The sequence below is a fragment of the Salvelinus namaycush genome, chromosome 17 (assembly GCF_016432855.1).
Source record: "Salvelinus namaycush isolate Seneca chromosome 17, SaNama_1.0, whole genome shotgun sequence".
Lineage (NCBI taxonomy): Eukaryota > Metazoa > Chordata > Actinopteri > Salmoniformes > Salmonidae > Salvelinus > Salvelinus namaycush.
Window position 1 is genome coordinate 38,187,977 of NC_052323.1, and position 21,196 is coordinate 38,209,172.

The following is a 21,196-nucleotide window of genomic DNA, read 5'->3' on the forward strand; positions in this document are numbered from 1 at the left end:
TATTACACCACATTAGTAAGTTATCACATAGTAAGACATAATAAATCATATTAACCACATTAGTAAGTCACTGACTGGGCTAATAAATCATATTATACCACATTAGTAAGTCACTAGGCTAATAAATCATATTATACCACATTAGTAAGTCACTGGACTAATAAATCATATTATACCACATTAGTAAGTCACTAGACTTGTCAGGTTTTGGCCAAGACTGTTCGGGTTTTGGTCACTAGATGTCCCCATTGCACCTTTTTGTACCTTTTGTTTTTCTTTCTCTAATTATTGTTTGCACCTGTAGGTCATTCCCTTGTTAGTATTTAAACCCTGTGTGTTCCTCAGTTCCTTGCTCAGTGTTTGTAAGTTAGCACCCAGCCCCAGCCCAAGCCTTGTTTTACAGATATTTCTCTTGTTGAATTTTCCAGAGGTTCTCTGGTTTAGTTCTTGTGTATTATTTGAGTATCTTTTGAGGTTGTTTTTTCCCTGCTTTTTTTTAACCACTTTGTGGAGTTTCTTTGTATTTTGGAGGATTTCCATTTTGTGCCTTTTGGCTTTATTTTGGACATTGTGGATTTAGTTTCTTTGCCTGAAGATTTTGTTCTTTTATTAAACCACCATCTCTAGTACTGCTGTGTCTGCCTCATCTTCTGGGTTCTGACGATTATTAGTGACTGTTTCTCGCACCGGGTCCTGACAAGACTGGGCTAATAAATCATATTACACCACATTAGTAAGTCACTAGACTAATAAATCATATTATACCACATTAGTAAGTCACTGGGCTAATAAATCATATTATACCACATTAGTAAGTCACTAGACTAATAAATCATATTACACCACATTAATAAGACACTGGACTGGAATAATAAATCATATTACACCACATTAGTAAGTCACTAGACTGGACTAATAAATCATATTACACCACATTAGTAAGTCACTAGACTAATAAACCATATTATACCACATTAGTAAGTCACTGGACTAATAAATCATATTACACCACATTAGTAAGTCACTAGACTAATAAACCATATTATACCACATTAGTAAGTCACTGGGCTAATAAATCATATTACACCACATTAGTAAGTCACTGGGCTAATAAATCATATTATACCACATTAGTAAGTCACTGGACTAATAAATCATATTATACCACATTAGTAAGTCACTAGACTGGGCTAATAAATCATATTACACCACATTAGTAAGTCACTGGGCTAATAAATCATATTATACCACATTAGTAAGTCACTAGACTAATAAATCATATTACACCACATTAGTAAGTCACTAGACTGGGCTAATAAATCACATTACACCACATTAGTAAGTCACTAGGCTAATAAATCATATTATACCACATTAGTAAGTCACTAGACTTGGCTAATAAATCATATTATACCACATTAGTAAGTCACTAGGCTAATAAATCATATTATACCACATTAGTAAGGTCACTAGACTGGCTATAAATCATATTACACCACATTAGTAAGTCACTGATGGACTAACAAATCATTTATACCACATTAGTAAGTCACTAGACTGGGCTAATAAATCATATTACACCACATTAGTAAGTCACTGGGACTAATAATCTATTATACCACATTAGTAAGTCACTAGACTGGGCTAATAAATCATATTATACCACATTAGTAAGTCACTAGATGGACTAAAAATCATATTATACCACATTAGTAAGTCACTAGACTGGGCTATAATCATATTACACATTAGTAAGTCACTAGACTAATAAAACATATTATACCACATAGTAAGTCACTGGACTAATAAATCATATTACACCACCATTAGTAAGTCACTAGATGGTAATAAATCATATTACACCACATTAATAAGTCACTGGACATAAAATCATATTAAACCACATTAATAAGTCACTGGACTAATAAATCATATTATACCACCTAGTAAGTCACTAGACTAATAAATCATATATACCACCTTAGTAAGTCACTAGACTAATAAATCATATTACACCAATTAGTAAGTCACTGGGCTAATAAATCATATTATACCACATTAGTAAGTCACTAAACTAATAAATCATATTATACCACATTAGTAAGTCACTGGACTAATAAATCATATTACACCAGATTAGTAAGTCACTAGACTAATAAATCATATTACACCACATTAGTAAGTCACTAGACGGGCTAATAAATCATATTCACACATTAGTAAGTCACTAGGCTAATAAATCATATACACCACATTAGTTAGTCAACTAGACTAATAAATATATTACACCACATTAGTAAGTACTAGACGGGCTAAATATATTAACACCACATTAGTAAGTCACTAGACGGGGCTAATGAATCATATTACACCACATTAGTAAGTCACTAGGCTAATAAATCATATTATACCACATTAGTAAGTCACTAGGCTAATAAATCATTATACCACATTAGTAAGTCACTAGACTGGACTAATAAATCATATTATACCACATTAGTAAGTCACTAGGCTAATAAATCATATTACACCACATTAGTAAGTCACTAGGCTAATAAATCATATTATACCACATTAGTAAGTCACTAGGCTAATAAATCATATTACACCACATTAGTAAGTCACTAGACTAATAAATCATATTATAACACATTAGTAAGTCACTAGGCTAATAAATCATATTATACCACATTAGTAAGTCACTGGACTAATAAATCATATTACACCACATTAGTAAGTCACTGGGCTAATAAATCATATTATACCACATTAGTAAGTCACTAGGCTAATAAATCATATTATACCACATTAGTAAGTCACTAGACTGGACTAATAAATCATATTATACCACATTAGTAAGTCACTAGGCTAATAAATCATATTACACCACATTAGTAAGTCACTGAGCTAATAAATCATATTATACCACATTAGTAAGTCACTAGACTAATAAATCATATTATACCACATTAGTAAGTCACTAGACTAATAAATCATATTACACACATTAGTAAGTCACTAGACTGACTAATAAATCATATTACACCACATTAGTAAGTCACTAGACTAATAAATCATATTATACCACTAGTAAGTCACTAGACTAATAAATCATATACACCACATTAGTAAGTCAACGGCTAATAATCATATTACACCACATTAGTAAGTCACTAAGCTAATAAATCATATTACACCACATTAGTAAGTCACTGGGCTAATAAATCATATTACACCACATTAGTAAGTCACTGACTAATAAATCATAATTAAACACCACATTAGTAAGTCACTGGGCTAATAAATCATATTACACCACATTAGTAGTCCCTGAGCTAATAAATCATATACACCACATTAGTAAGTCACTAGACTAATAAATCATATTATACCACATTAGTAAGTCACTGGACTGGGCTAATAAATCATATTACACCACATTAGTAAGTCACTAGGCTAATAAATCATATTATACCACATTAGTAAGTCACTGGGCTAATAAATCATATTACACCACATTAGTAAGTCACTAGACTAATAAATCATATTACACCACATTAGTAAGTCACTAGACTGGACTAATAAATCATATTACACCACATTAGTAAGTCACTGGACTAATAAATCATATTACACCACATTAATAAGTCACTAGGCTAAAAAATCATATTATACCACATTAGTAAGTCACTAGGCTAATAAATCATATTATACCACATTAGTAAGTCACTAGACGGGGCTAATAAATCATATTATACCACATTAGTAAGTCACTAGACTAATAAATCATATTACACCACATTAGTAAGTCACTAGACTAATAAATCATATTACACCACATTAGTAAGTCACTGGGCTAATAAATCATATTACACCACATTAGTAAGTCACTGAGCTAATAAATATATTACAACATTAGTAAGTCACTGAGCTAATAAATCATATTACACCACATTAGTAAGTCCCTGGACTAATAAATCATATATACCACATTAGTAAGTCACTAGACTAATAAATCATATTACACCACATTAGTAAGTCACTGACTAATAAATCATATTACACCACATTAGTAAGTCACTGGACTAATAAATCATATTATACCACATTAGTAAGTCACTAGACTAATAAATCATATTAAACCACATTAGTAAGTCACTGGGCTAATAAATCATATTACACCACATTAGTAAGTCACTAGACTGGACTAATAAATCATATTATACCACATTAGTAAGTCACTAGGCTAATAAATCATATTATACCACATTAGTAAGTCACTGGGCTAATAAATCATATTACACCACATTAGTAAGTCACTAGACTAATAAATCATATTACACCACATTAGTAAGTCACTAGGCTAATAAATCATATTATACCACATTAGTAAGTCACTGGACTAATAAATCATATTATACCACATTAGTAAGTCACTAGACTAATAAATCATATTACACCACATTAGTAAGTCACTAGACTAATAAATCATATTACACCACAAGTAAGTCACTGAGCTAATAAATCATATTCACCACATTAGTAAGTCACTGGACTAATAAATCATATTACACCACATTAGTAAGTCACTGAGCTAATAAATCATATTACACCACATTAGTAAGTCACTGGACTAATAAATCATATTATACCACATTAGTAAGTCACTAGACTAATAAATCATATTACACCACATTAGTAAGTCACTAGACTAATAAATCATATTACACCACATTAGTAAGTCACTGGACTAATAAATCATATTATACCACATTAGTAAGTCACTAGACTAATAAATCATATTATACCACATTAGTAAGTCACTGGGCTAATAAATCATATTACACCACATAGTAAGTCACTAGACTGGACAATAAAATCATATTATACCACATAGTAAGTCACTAGGCTAATAAATTATTATACCACATTAGTAAGTCACTGGGCTAATAAATCTATACACCACATTAGTAAGTCACTAGACTAATAATCATATTACACCACTAGTAAGTCACTAGCTAATAAATCATATTATACCACATTAGTAAGTCAATGGACTAATAAATCATATTATACCACATTAGTAAGTCACTAGGACTAATAATCATATTATACCACATTAGTAAGTCACTAGACTAATAAATCATATTATACCACATTAGTAAGTCACTAGACTGACTAATAAATCATATTATACCACATTAGTAAGTCACTAGAGGCTAATAAATCATATTAACCACATTAGTAAGTCACTGGGCTAATAAATCATATTACACCACATTAGTAAGTCACTAGACAATAAATCATATTAACCACCTTAGTAAGTCACGAGAATAAATATATTACACCACATTAGTAAGTCACTGGACTAATAAATCATATTATACCACATTAGTAAGTCACTAGGACTAATAAAATCATATTATACCACATTAGTAAGTCAATAGACTAATAAATCATATTACACCCATTAGTAAGTCACTGGACTAATAAATCATATTACACACATTAGTAAGTCAATGGACTAATAAATCATATTATACCACATTGTAAGTCACTGTGGACTAATAAATCATATTACACCACATTAGTAAGTCACTAGAATGGGCTAATAAAGTGTTCAGGGGAACAGTGGGGTTAACTGCCTTGTTCAGGGGAAACAGTGGGGTTAACTGCCTTGTTCAGGGGAACAGGGGGGTTAACTGCCTTGTTCAGGGGAACAGTGGGTTAACTGCCTTGTTCAGGGGAACAGTGGGGTTAACTGCCTTGTTCAGGGGAACAGTGGGGTTAACTGCCTTGTTCAGGGGAACAGTGGGGTTAACTGCCTTGTTCAGGGGAACAGTGGGGTTAACTGCCTTGTTCAGGGGAACAGTGGGGTTAACTGCCTTGTTCAGGGGAACAGTGGGTTAACTGCCTTGTTCAGGGGAACAGTGGGTTAACTGCCTTGTTCAGGGGAACAGTGGGGTTAACTGCCTTGTTCAGGGGAACAGTGGGGTTAACTGCCTTGTTCAGGGGAAACAGGGGTTAACTGCCTTGTTCAGGGGAACAGTGGGGTTAACTGCCTTGTTCAGGGGAACAGTGGGGGTTAACTGCCTTGTTCAGGGGAACAGTGGGGTAACTGCCTTGTTCAGGGGAACAGTGGGGGTAACTGCCTTGTTCAGGGACAGTGTTTAACTGCCTTGTTCAGGGAACAGTGGGGTTAACTGCCTGTTCAGGGGAACAGTGGGGTTAACTGCCTTGTTCAGGGGAACAGTGGGGTTAACTGCCTTGTTCAGGGGAACAGTGGGGTTAACTGCCTTGTTCAGGGGAACAGTGGGGTAACTGCCTTGGTCAGGGGAACAGTGGTTAACTGCCTTGTTCAGGGGAACAGTGGGTTAACTGCCTTGTTCAGGGAACAGTGGGTTAACAGCCTTGTTCAGGGGAACAGTGGGTTAACAGCCTTGTTCAGGGGAACAGTGGGTTAACAGCCTTGTTCAGGGGAACAGTGGGTTAACAGCCTTGTTCAGGGGAACAGTGGGTTAACAGCCTTGTTCAGGGGAACAGTGGGTTAACAGCCTTGTTCAGGGGAACGTTGGGTTAACAGCCTTGTTCAGGGGAACAGTGGGTTAACTAGCCTTGTTCAGGGGAACAGTGGGTTAACTGCCTTGTTCAGGGGAACAGTGGGTTAACTGCCTTGTTCAGGGGAACAGTGGGTTAACTGCCTTGTTCAGGGGAACAGTGGGTTAACTGCCTTGTTCAGGGGAACAGTGGGTTAACTGCCTTGTTCAGGGGAACAGTGGGTTAACTGCCTTGTTCAGGGGAACAGTGGGTTAACTGCCTTGTTCAGGGGAACAGTGGGTTTAACTGCCTTGTTCAGGGGAACAGTGGGTTAACTGCCTTGTTCAGGGGAAACAGTGGGTTAACTGCCTTGTTCAGGGGAACAGTGGGTTAACTGCCTTGTTCAGGGGAACAGTGGGTTAACTGCCTTGTTCAGGGGAACAGTGGGTTAACTGCCTGTTCAGGGGAACAGTGGGTTAACTGCCTTGTTCAGGGGAACAGTGGGTTAACTGCCTTGTTCAGGGAACAGTGGGTTAACTGCCTTGTTCAGGGGAACAGTGGGTGTAACTGCCTTGTTCAGGGGAACAGTGGGGTTAACTGCCTTGTTCAGGGGAACAGTGGGTAACTGCCTTGTTCAGGGGAACAGTGGGTAATGTTCAGGGGAACAGTGGGTTTAACTGCCTTGTTCAGGGGAACAGTGGGTTTAACTACCTTGTTCAGGGGAACAGTGGTTAACTGCCTTGGTCATGCTGTAGGAACAGTGGGTTAACTGCCTTGTTCAGGGGAACAGTGGGTTAACTGCCTTGTTCAGGGGGAACAGTGGGTTTAACTGCCTTGTTCAGGGGAACAGTGGGTTTAACTGCCTTGTTCAGGGGAACAGTGGGTTAACTGCCTTGTTCAGGGGAACAGTGGGGTAACTGCCTTGTTCAGGGGAAACAGTGGGTTAACTACCTTGTTCAGGGGAACAGTGGGTTAACTGCCTTGTTCAGGGGAACAGTGGGTTAACTGCCTTGTTCAGGGGAACAGTGGGTTAACTGCCTTGTTCAGGGGAACAGTGGTTTAACTACCTTGTTCAGGGGAACAGTGGGTTAACTGCCTTGTTCAGGGGAACAGTGGGTTAACTGCCTTGTTCAGGGGAACAGTGGGTTAACTGCCTTGTTCAGGGGAACAGTGGGTTAACTGCCTTGTTCAGGGGAACAGTGGGTTTAACTACCTTGTTCAGGGGAACAGTGGGTTAACTGCCTTGTTCAGGGGAACAGTGGGTTAACTGCCTTGTTCAGGGGAACAGTGGGTTAACTGCCTTGTTCAGGGGAACAGTGGGTTAACTGCCTTGTTCAGGGGAACAGTGGGTTAACTGCCTTGTTCAGGGGAACAGTGGGTTAACTGCCTTGTTCAGGGGAACAGTGGGTTAACTGCCTTGTTCAGGGGAACAGTGGGTTAACTGCCTTGTTCAGGGGAACAGTGGGTTTAACTGCCTTGTTCAGGGGGAACAGTGGGTTTAACTGCCTTGTTCAGGGGAACAGTGGGTTTAACTGCCTTGTTCAGGGGAACAGTGGGTTAACTGCCTTGTTCAGGGGAACAGTGGGTTTAACTGCCTTGTTCAGGGGAAACAGTGGGTTAACTGCCTTGTTCAGGGGAACAGTGGGTTAACTGCCTTGTTCAGGGGAACAGTGGGTTAACTGCCTTGTTCAGGGGAACAGTGGGTTAACTGCCTTGTTCAGGGGAACAGTGGGTTAACTGCCTTGTTCAGGGGAACAGTGGGTTAACTGCCTTGTTCAGGGGAACAGTGGGTTAACTGCCTTGTTCAGGGGAACAGTGGTTAACTGCCTTGTTCAGGGGAACAGTGGGTTAACTGCCTTGTTCAGGGGGAACAGTGGGGTTAACTGCCTTGTTCAGGGGAACAGTGGGGTTAACTGCCTTGTTCAGGGGAACAGTGGGTTAACTGCCTTGTTCAGGGGAACAGTGGGTTAACTGCCTTGTTCAGGGGAACAGTGGGTTAACTGCCTTGTCAGGGGAACAGTGTGGTTAACTGCCTTGTTCAGGGGAACAGGGGGTTAACTGCCTTGTTCAGGGGAACAGTGGGGTTAACTGCCTTGTTCAGGGGAACAGTGGGGTTAACTGCCTTGTTCAGGGGAACAGTGGGGTTAACTGCCTTGTTCAGGGGAACAGTGGGTTAACTGCCTTGTTCAGGGGAACAGTGGGGTTAACTGCCTTGTTCAGGGGAACAGTGGGGTTAACTGCCTTGTTCAGGGGAACAGTGGGGTTAACTGCCTTGTTCAGGGGAACAGTGGGGTTAACTGCCTTGTTCAGGGGAACAGTGGGGTTAACTGCCTTGTTCAGGGGAACAGTGGGTTAACTGCCTTGTTCAGGGGAACAGTGGGGTTAACTGCCTTGTTCAGGGGAACAGTGGGGTTAACTGCCTTGTTCAGGGGAACAGTGGGATTAACTGCCTTGTTCAGGGGAACAGTGGGATTAACTGCCTTGTTCAGGGGAACAGTGGGTTAACTGCCTTGTTCAGGGGAACAGTGGGTTAACTGCCTTGTTCAGGGGAACAGTGGGTTAACTGCCTTGTTCAGGGGAACAGTGGGTTAACTGCCTTGTTCAGGGGAACAGTGGGTTAACTGCCTTGTTCAGGGGAACAGTGGGTTAACTGCCTTGTTCAGGGGAACAGTGGGTTAACTGCCTTGTTCAGGGGAACAGTGGGTTAACTGCCTTGTTCAGGGGAACAGTGGGTTAACTGCCTTGTTCAGGGGAACAGTGGGTTAACTGCCTTGTTCAGGGGAACAGTGGGTTAACTGCCTTGTTCAGGGGAACAGTGGGTTAACTGCCTTGTTCAGGGGAACAGTGGGGTTAACTGCCTTGTTCAGGGGAACAGTGGGGTTAACTGCCTTGTTCAGGGGAACAGTGGGTTAACTGCCTTGTTCAGGGGGAACAGTGGGTTTAACTGCCTTGTTCAGGGGAACAGTGGGGTTAACTGCCTTGTTCAGGGGAACAGTGGGGTTAACTGCCTTGTTCAGGGGAACAGTGGGGTTAACTGCCTTGTTCAGGGGAACAGTGGGGTTAACTGCCTTGTTCAGGGGAACAGTGGGGTTAACTGCCTTGTTCAGGGGAACAGTGGGGTTAACTGCCTTGTTCAGGGAACAGTGGGGTTAACTGCCTTGTTCAGGGGAACAGTGGGGTTAACTGCCTTGTTCAGGGGAACAGTGGGGTTAACTGCCTTGTTCAGGGGAACAGTGGGGTTAACTGCCTTGTTCAGGGGAACAGTGGGGTTAACTGCCTTGTTCAGGGGAACAGTGGGGTTAACTGCCTTGTTCAGGGGAACAGTGGGGTTAACTGCCTTGTTCAGGGGAACAGTGGGTTAACTGCCTTGTTCAGGGGAACAGTGGGTTAACTGCCTTGTTCAGGGGAACAGTGGGTTAACTGCCTTGTTCAGGGGAACAGTGGGTTAACTGCCTTGTTCAGGGGAACAGTGGGTTAACTGCCTTGTTCAGGGGAACAGTGGGTTAACTGCCTTGTTCAGGGGAACAGTGGGTTAACTGCCTTGTTCAGGGGAACAGTGGGTTAACTGCCTTGTTCAGGGGAACAGTGGGTTAACTGCCTTGTTCAGGGGAACAGTGGGTTAACTGCCTTGTTCAGGGGAACAGTGGGTTAACTGCCTTGTTCAGGGGAACAGGTAGGAGTGGGTAACTGCCTTGTTCAGGGGAACAGTGGGTTAACTGCCTTGTTCAGGGGAACAGTGGGTTAACTGCCTTGTTCAGGGGAACAGTGGGTTAACTGCCTTCTTCAGGGGAACAGTGGGTTAACTGCCTTCTTCAGGGGAACAGTGGGTTAACTGCCTTCTTCAGGGGAACAGTGGGTTAACTGCCTTCTTCAGGGGAACAGTGGGTTAACTGCCTTGTTCAGGGGAACAGTGGGTTAACTGCCTTGTTCAGGGGAACAGTGGGTTAACTGCCTTGTTCAGGGGAACAGTGGGTTAACTGCCTTGTTCAGGGGAACAGTGGGTTAACTGCCTTGTTCAGGGGAACAGTGGGTTAACTGCCTTGTTCAGGGGAACAGTGGGTTAACTGCCTTGTTCAGGGGAACAGTGGGTTAACTGCCTTGTTCAGGGGAACAGTGGGGTTAACTGCCTTGTTCAGGGGAACAGTGGGGTTAACTGCCTTGTTCAGGGGAACAGTGGGGTTAACTGCCTTGTTCAGGGGAACAGTGGGGTTAACTGCCTTGTTCAGGGGAACAGTGGGGTTAACTGCCTTGTTCAGGGGAACAGTGGGTTAACTGCCTTGTTCAGGGGAACAGTGGGTTAACTGCCTTGTTCAGGGGAACAGTGGGTTAACTGCCTTGTTCAGGGGAACAGTGGGTTAACTGCCTTGTTCAGGGGAACAGTGGGTTAACTGCCTTGTTCAGGGGAACAGTGGGTTAACTGCCTTGTTCAGGGGAACAGTGGGTTAACTGCCTTGTTCAGGGGAACAGTGGGTTAACTGCCTTGTTCAGGGGAACAGTGGGTTAACTGCCTTGTTCAGGGGAACAGTGGGGTTAACTGCCTTGTTCGGGGGAACAGTGGGTTAACTGCCTTGTTCGGGGGAACAGTGGGTTAACTGCCTTGTTCGGGGGAACAGTGGGTTAACTGCCTTGTTCGGGGGAACAGTGGGTTTAACTGCCTTGTTCGGGGGAACAGTGGGTTTAACTGCCTTGTTCGGGGGAACAGTGGGTTAACTGCCTTGTTCGGGGGAACAGTGGGTTAACTGCCTTGTTCGGGGGAACAGTGGGTTAACTGCCTTGTTCAGGGGGAACAGTGGGTTAACTGCCTTGTTCAGGGGAACAGTGGGTTAACTGCCTTGTTCAGGGGAACAGTGGGTTAACTGCCTTGTTCAGGGGAACAGTGGGTTAACTGCCTTGTTCAGGGGAACAGTGGGTTAACTGCCTTGTTCAGGGGAACAGTGGGTTAACTGCCTTGTTCAGGGGAACAGTGGGTTAACTGCCTTGTTCAGGGGAACAGTGGGTTAACTGCCTTGTTCAGGGGAACAGTGGGTTAACTGCCTTGTTCAGGGGAACAGTGGGTTAACTGCCTTGTTCAGGGGAACAGTGGGTTAACTGCCTTGTTCAGGGGAACAGTGGGTTAACTGCCTTGTTCAGGGGAACAGTGGGTTAACTGCCTTGTTCAGGGGAACAGTGGGTTAACTGCCTTGTTCAGGGGAACAGTGGGTTAACTGCCTTGTTCAGGGGAACAGTGGGTTAACTGCCTTGTTCAGGGGAACAGTGGGTTAACTGCCTTGTTCAGGGGAACAGTGGGTTAACTGCCTTGTTCAGGGGAACAGTGGGTTAACTGCCTTGTTCAGGGGAACAGTGGGTTAACTGCCTTGTTCAGGGGAACAGTGGGTTAACTGCCTTGTTCAGGGGAACAGTGGGTTAACTGCCTTGTTCAGGGGCAGAACGACAGATTTTTACCTTGTCAGCTCCGGGATTCAATCTTGCAACCTTACGGTTAACGAGTCCAACGCTCCAACCACCTGCCTCACGAGGAGTCCGCCTGTTACGCGAATGCAGTAAGAAGCCACGGTAAGTTGCTAGCTAGCATTAAACTTATCTTATAAAAAAACAATCAATGAATCAATAATAATCACTAGTTATAACTACACATGGTTGATGATATTACTAGTTTATCTAGCGTGTCCTGCGTTGCATATAATCGATGCAGTGCGCATTCGTGAAAAAGGACTGTCGTTGCTCCCTTTCTTAAAATCAATACACAGAAGTGTATATTTTTAAACCTGCATAATTAGCTAAAAGAAATCCAGGTTAGCAGGCAATATTAACCAGGTAAAATTGTGTCACTTCTCTTGCGTATATGCAACAGTTTGGCCCGCCTGGCTCATTGCGAACTAATTTGCCAGAATATTACGTAATTATGACATAACATTGAAGGTTGTGCAATGTAACAGGAATATTTAGACTGATGGATGCCACCCGTTAGATAAAAGACGGAACGGTTCCGTATTTCACTGAAAGAATAAACGTTTTGTTTTCGAGATGATAGTTTCCGGTTTCGACCATATTAAAACTTCTTCTGGCTGCAAGCCCGACGTCGGTACACTTATGACAACATCCAGCTCAAGTGCAGGGCGCGAAATTCAAAAGATATTTTTTAGAAATATTTAACTTTCACACATTAACAAGTCCAATACAGCAAATGAAAGATAAACATCTTGTGAATCCAGCCAACATGTCCGATTTTTAAAACGTTTTACAGCGAAAACACCACGTATATTTATGTTAGCTCACCACCAAATACAAAAAAGCACAGACATTTTTCACAGCACAGGTAGCTTGCACAAAACCAACCAAACTAACCAAGAACCAACCAAACTAACCAAGAAACAACTTCATCAGATCACAGTCTTATAACATGTTATACAATAAATCTATGTTTTGTTCGAAAAATGTGCATATTTGAGGTATAAAATCAGTTTTACATTGCAGCTACCATCACAGCTACCATCACAAATAGCACCGAAGCAGCCAGAGTAATTATAGAGACCAACGTGAAATACCTAAATACTCATCATAAAACATTTCTGAAAAATACATGGTGTACAGCAAATGAAAGACAAACATCTTGTGAATCCAGCCAATATTTCCGATTTTTTAAGTGTTTTACAGCGAAAACACAATATAGCATTATATTAGCTTACCACAATAGCCAGAAACACAACCCATTTACCAGCAGCAAAAGTTAGCGATCGTAACAAACCAGCAAAAGATATATAATTTTTCACTAACCTTGATAAGCTTCATCAGATGACAGTCCTATAACATCAGGTTATACAATACACTTATGTTTTGTTCGAAAATGTGCATATTTAGAGCTGAAATCCGTGGTTATACATTGTGATAACGTAGCATCTATTTTCCAGAATCTCCGGATATATTTCTGACACTCACCTATTCTGACCAAATAACTAATCATAAACTTTACTAAAAAATATATGTTGTACAGGAAATGATAGATACACTAGTTCTTAATGCAATCGCCGTGTTAGAATTCTAAAAATAACTTTAGTACGACATACAGATTACGTTATAGCGAGACAGCGCCCAAAATAGGAGCGGAATTTACGTCTAAACATTTGACAGAAATACGAAATAACATCATAAATGGGTCCTACTTTTGTTGAGCTTCCATCAGATTCTTGTACAAGGGGTCTTTTGTCCAGAACAATCGTTGTTTGGTTTTAGAATGTCCTTTTTCCCTCTCGAATTAGCAAGCAAACTAGCCAAGTGGCGCGAAGCTGCCCATTGTCACCAAACGCAGAGAACGGAACACTCCAAAACTCCCGAAAAAATTTCAATAATCTGATAAAACTATATTGAAAAAACATACTTTACGATGATCTTATCACATTTATCAAATAAAATCAAAGCCGGAGATATTAGACGTCTATAACGAATGCTTTTCAGAAGCCAATACTGATGACCTTCCTGCGCCTTCCGGAACAGAGGAATTTGGGGTCAGGTCATTCCAAGACCTCTCTTTTCACCATAGATATAGCTAGGAACCCCATTTCACCTCGCACAGCCTATTGACATCTAGTGGAAGGCGTATGAAGTGCATGTATACTAATACATTTCAAGCAAATTAATAGGGAGGCCCTGGAACAGAGCATCGATTTCAGATTTTCCACTTCCTGTCAGGAAGTTTGCTGCAAAATGAGTTCTGTTTTACTCACAGATATATTTCAAACGGTTTTACAAACTTGAGTGTTTTCTATCCAATAGTAATAATAATATGCATATTGTACGAGCAAGAATTGAGTACGAGGCCATTTGAAATGGGCACCTTTCATCCAAGCTACTCAATACTGCCCCTGCAGCCATAAAAAGTTAATGACCTAAGGCTCGTATTTTTGTGTGTTATTATGTTATAACTAAGTGTATGATTTGATAGAGCAGTCTGACTGAGCGGTGGTAGGCAGCAGCAGGCTCGTAAGCATTCATTCAAACAGCACTTTCCTGCGTTTTGCCAGCAGCTCTTCGTTGTGCTTCAAGCATTGAGCTGTTTATGACTTCAAGCCTATCAACTCCCGAGATTAGGCTGGTGTAACCAATGTGAAATGGCTAGCTAATTAGCGGGGTGGGCGCTAATAGCGTTTCAAACGTCACTCGCTCTGAGACTTGGAGTAGTTGTTCCCCTTGCTCTGCATGGGTAACGCTGCTTCGAGGGTGGCTGTTGTCGATGTGTTCCTGGTTCGAGCCCAGGTAGGTACGAGGAGAGGGATGGAAGCTATACTGTTACACTGGCAATACTAAAGTGCCTATAAGAACATCCAATAGTCAAAGGTATATGAAATACAAATCGTATAGAGAGAAATAGTCCTATAATAACTACAACTTAAAACTTCTTACCGGGGAATATTGAAGAGTCATGTTAAAAGGAACCACCAGCTTTCATATGTTCTCATGTTCTGAGCAAGGAACTGAAACTTTAGCTTTCTTACATGGCACATATTGCACTTTTACTTTCTTCTCCAACACTTTGTTTTTGCATTATTTAAACCAAATTGAACATGTTTCATTATTTATTTTAGGCGAAATTGATTTTATTGATGTATTATATTAAGTTAAAATAAGTGTTCATTCAGTATTGTTGTAATTGTCATTATTACAAATAAAATGTAAAAAAAAAAATATATTTTATTTTAAATCGACTGATTGATCGGTATCGGCTTTTTTGGTTCTCCAATAAATCGGTATCGGCGTTGAAAAATCATAATCGGTCGACCTCTATAATTCACCACCTGAGGAAGAGGAAACTTAAAGACACAGCTCACATACCTGCACATCCAAGTCTAAAGCATGAGGTATGAGGACACCTTTACCTGACAAGAACCGTTGGGTCTAAATGATAATATATTCAGTCAGCGGGCCAAACACGTAACCCATTGGGTCTAAATGATAATATATTCAGTCAGCGGGCCAAACACGTAACCCATTGGGTCTAAATGATAATATATTCAGTCAGCGGGCCAAACACATAACCCATTGGGTCTAAATGATAATATATTCAGTCAGCGGGCCAAACACGTAACCCATTGGGTCTAAATGATAATATATTCAGTCAGCGGGCCAAACACGTAACCCATTGGGTCTAAATGATAATATATTCAGTCACTGGGCCAAACACTTAACCCATTGGGTCTAAATGATAATATATTCAGTCAGCGGGCCAAACACGTAACCCATTGGGTCTAAATGATAATATATTCAGTCAGCGGGCCAAACACGTAACCCATTGGGTCTAAATGATAATATATTCAGTCAGCGGGCCAAACACGTAACCCATTGGGTCTAAATGATAATATATTCAGTCACTGGGCCAAACACGTAACCCATTGGGTCTAAATGATAATATATTCAGTCAGCGGGCCAAACACGTAACCCATTGGGTCTAAATGATAATATATTCAGTCAGCGGGCCAAACACGTAACCCATTGGGTCTAAATGATAATATATTCAGTCAGCGGGCCAAACACGTAACCCATTGGGTCTAAATGATAATATATTCAGTCAGCGGGCCAAACACGTAACCCATTGGGTCTAAATTATAATATATTCAGTCAGCGGGCCAAACACGTAACCCATTGGGTCTAAATGATAATATATTCAGTCAGCGGGCCAAACACGTAACCCATTGGGTCTAAATGATAATATATTCAGTCAGCGGGCCAAACACGTAACCCATTGGGTCTAAATGATAATATATTCAGTCAGCGGGCCAAACACGTAACCCGTTGGGTCTAAATGATAATATATTCAGTCAGCGGGCCAAACACTTAACCCATTGGGTCTAAATGATAATATATTCAGTCAGCGGGCCAAACACGTAACCCGTTGGGTCTAAATGATAATATATTCAGTCAGCGGGCCAAACACGTAACCCATTGGGTCTAAATGATAATATATTCAGTCAGCGGGCCAAACACGTAACCCATTGGGTCTAAATGATAATATATTCAGTCAGCGGGCCAAACACGTAACCCATTGGGTCTAAATGATAATATATTCAGTCAGCGGGCCAAACACGTAACCCATTGGGTCTAAATGATAATATATTCAGTCACTGGGCCAAACACGTAACCCATTGGGTCTAAATGATAATATATTCAGTCACTGGGCCAAACACTTAACCCATTGGGTCTAATTGATTAAAGGGAAAGGGGGATACCTAGTCAGTTGTACAACTGAATGCCTTCAACTGAAATGTGTCTTCAACATTTAACCCCTCTGAATCAGAGAGGGGGGGGGGGCTGCCATTAACCCAACCCCTCTGAATCAGAGAGGGGGGGGGGCTGCCATTCAGTCAGCGGGCCAAACATTGAATGTGGATTCATGTGTCAAGGGAGAAAATCACATTTTCATTTCTTCAGAATTAAATCAATTTGTCATCTAACATTAACATGTTCCATAACATTGTTTTCATGTGGACATGTTAACTACATCATCCTACGATAAACACCATGAGGGTTTAAAGAATAAACCTACCTTGTCTTCGGAATTCCTTGAATCGATCAAGATCATACTTGATCATCGCTCTGATCCTCTGAACAGACCAAGACGCAACATTGGGAACAAACTCTTTGAGCTCATTCATAGCCCTCCATTCTTTTTCACTGTAACATAGAGAGGGGAAGAAATATCTACATAACATCTAAAACATCTGTTTTGAAACCTCTGATTTGAGATCAAACTCTGGTACACAGCACAATGATTCACAAAGGTTTGGTTTTCACCAGCAAATCCTACTGTCAATGGTTATGTTCACTACCACCAATAAGGGAAATCACTCTTCAAAATATGCAAGATTCACTCTTAAAACGAGTCTACGAGGTTCCTTTCTACTGACCTTAGAGGTTTTACTTTTAGGCAGCGTCTGCGTTGTTGGGCGCTTGTCTCAACCATGGTTGTGTGGGGACCATCTTTCTCAGGTTCTGGTCCAGAATCATGAGTCCCGTTATCATTTGAAGCTGTTAAATCTGTTATTTCAGACATAGAGGGGACACTGTCCATTCCCGTGTCGGACTCTCTGCAGCGTTGTATCTTTCTTCTCCTGCTGCCCTCTACAGCCCCTCCATCTGGTTGTCTCTTTCTTCTCCTGCTGCCCTCTACAGCCCCTCCATCTGGTTGTCTCTTTCTTCTCCTGCTGCCCTCTACAGCCCCTCCATCTGGTTGTCTCTTTCTTCTCCTGCTGCCCTCTACAGCCCCTCCATCCGGTTGTCTCTTTCTTCTCCTGCTGCCCTCTACAGCCCCTCCATCTGGTTGTCTCTTTCTTCTCCTGCTGCCCTCTACAGCCCCTCCATCTGGTTGTCTCTTTCTTCTCCTGCTGCCCTCTACAGCCCCTCCATCTGGTTGTATCTTTCTTCTCCTGCTGCCCTCTACAGCCCCTCCATCTGGTTGTATCTTTCTTCTCCTGCTGCCCTCTACAGCCCCTCCATCTGGTTGTCTCTTTCTTCTCCTGCTGCCCTCTACAGCCCCTCCATCTGGTTGTATCTTTCTTCTCCTGCTGCCCTCTACAGCCCCTCCATCTGGTTGTATCTTTCTTCTCCTGCTGCCCTCTACAGCCCCTCCATCTGGTTGTCTCTTTCTTCTCCTGCTGCCCTCTACAGCCCCTCCATCTGGTTGTCTCTTTCTTCTCCTGCTGCCCTCTACAGCCCCTCCATCTGGTTGTATCTTTCTTCTCCTGCTGCCCTCTACAGCCCCTCCATCTGGTTGTCTCTTTCTTCTCCTGCTGCCCTCTACAGCCCCTCCATCTGGTTGTATCTTTCTTCTCCTGCTGCCCTCTACAGCCCCTCCATCTGGTTGTATCTTTCTTCTCCTGCTGCCCTCTACAGCCCCTCCATCTGGTTGTATCTTTCTTCTCCTGCTGCCCTCTACAGCCCCTCCATCTGGTTGTCTCTTTCTTCTCCTGCTGCCCTCTACAGCCCCTCCATCTGGTTGTCTCCTTCTCCTGCTGCCCTCTACAGCCCCTCCACCCGGTTGTGTTTTCAGCCTCGTTGTTTTCCATTTTCTCTCAGTTTGTTCTAGAATACCTGGGAGCTCTGTTTCATCTGGACAAACGTTCAGTTGAATCTCTCCAACTTTTTCCTTCTTTCGTTTCCTCTTCTCCTTTACCTTCGTTACCACATTTTCCCCTCCCTCAACCGCTTCAATGTATAGTTCTATGATTTCAGGATCATCTGCTAATCTTAAAACTGTCTGACGGCTTTCCGCTCCCTCTTCAAGCTTCGTTTGTCTGTTCTTGTGCTTCTTCTTACTCTTTCTGGCCTCTACTGGCACCCTTACATCTGAGACATCTACTGCAGACGCTGAGAGGCCACTGTCCATCCCCTCTTTGGTCTCTCTGTCATTATAGTTTTTCCTTTTCTTCCAGCTACTCATCGCCTCGTCTCTCACACGTCGTGTTTGAAGCTGGTTTTTCCTTTTCTTCCAGCTACTCATCGCCTCGTCTCTCACACGTCGTGTTTGAAGCTTGTCTTTCCTTTTCTTCCAGCTACTCATCGCCTCGTCTCTCACACGTCGTGTTTGAAGCTTGTCTTTCCTTTTCTTCCAGCTACTCATCGCCTCGTCTCTCACACGTCGTGTTTGAAGCTTGTTTTTCCTTTTCTTCCAGCTACTCATCGCCTCGTCTCTCACACGTCGTGTTTGAAGCTTGTCTTTCCTTTTCTTCCAGCTACTCATCGCCTCGTCTCTCACACGTCGTGTTTGAAGCTGGTTTTTCCTTTTCTTCCAGCTACTCATCGCCTCGTCTCTCACACGTCGTGTTTGAAGCTGGTTTTTCCTTTTCTTCCAGCTACTCATCGCCTCGTCTCTCACACGTCGTGTTTGAAGCTTGTTTGACTTTTTCTTTGTTTTCCCTTCAGTTTGTTCCTCAGGATCTGGAACCTCCATTTCAGCTTGAACATCAATTTGCTTCTCTTTCTTCTTTTGCTTTTTACATTTCTTCCTCTCTTTCTCCACCATTTCCAACTCTGTCACCGTTTGCTTTTTATGTTCAGGTAGTTCTTTATTCCTTTTCTCTCCCGTCAATTGGTGACCATCCACTTGATCCTCTTTAATGGCAGGTTCTTCCTGTTCCTGTTCAGGGGTTGTAATCTTCCTCCTCTTCTTCTTCTTGAGAACGTTTTGCATCGCTCGACTGTGTTAGGTACCACCGATGAGAATAATTCAGGAAGTTCTTTAAATAAACAGTGATGTTGGAAACATCTGAAGCAATAAGGGAATCTCAGTCTCTCCGTGTTGTCGTCCCCAGCTTGGTGGCAGCTGTTTAACCGATTTGTTCCATCTATAACGAAAAGACAATATCAATATTAAACTCAACTCCACCATTTACCTTGGAGTTGATTGGCGTCTGAAGACTGGAGCTCCGATGTAAAATAAAATGGAAGGTATCGAAAACTGATTTCAGCACAAAGACGCGATTACACACAACACTGTTCTGACTTAAATAAATAGGCACCTGAGCAACTGGGGCATCTGCATCCCCACTTTCAAAATAAGTCTATAAAAATTAACAGATTGCATTTTGCCCTGTCTCCTCTAGATGAATGGTTATTCCCTCTATAGTTTTGCTTCCCTCCCTCCGTCTCCTCTAGATGAATGGTTATTCCCTCTATAGTTTTGCTTCCCTCCCTCTGTCTCCTCTAGATGAATGGTTATTCCCTCTATAGCTTTGCTTCCCTCCCTCCGTCTCCTCTAGATGAATGGTTATTCCCTCTATAGTTTTGCTTCCCTCCCCCCGTCTCCTCTAGATGAATGGTTATTCCCTCTATAGTTTTGCTTCCCTCCCTCCGTCTCCTCTAGATGAATGGTTATTCTCTAATTCTCTCGTTCTCTCTTTCTTTCTCTCTCTCTGAGAACCTGAGCCCTAGGACCATACGTCAGGACTACCGGGCATGACGACTCCTTGCTGTCCCCAGTCCGCCTGGCCTTGCTGCTATTCCAGTTTCAACTGTTCTGCCTGCGGTTATGGAACCGCCACCTGTCCCAGACCTGTTGTTTTTCAACTCTTAATGATCGGCTATGAAAAGCCAACTGAAAATTATTCATGATTATTATTTGACCATGCTTGTCACTTATGAACATTTTTGAACATCTTGGCATAGTTATAATCTCCACCCGGCACAGCCAGAAGAGGACTGGCCACCCCTCATAGCCTGGTTCCTCTCTAGGTTTCTTCCTAGGTTTTGGCCTTTCTAGGGAGTTTTTCCTAGCCACCGTGCTTCTACACCTGCATTCTAGCTGTTTGGGGTTTTAGGCTGGGTCTCTGTACAGCACTTCGAGATATTAGCTGATGTACGAAGGGCTATATAAAATAAACTTGATTGATTGATTGATTATTCCGTCTATAGTTTTGCTTCCCTCCCCCCGTCTCCTCTAGATGAATGGTTATTCCCTCTATAGTTTTGCTTCCCTCCCTCCGTCTCTTCTAGATGAATGGTTATTCCCTCTATAGTTTTGCTTCCCTCCCTCCATCTCTAGATTAATGGTTGTTCCATCTATAGTTTTGCTTCCCTCCCTCCATCTCTAGATTAATGGTTATTCCCTCTATAGTTTTGCTTCCCTCCCACCACTGTGTTGGTGCAGTTAGAAAGCACTAGTTGACCCACTGGT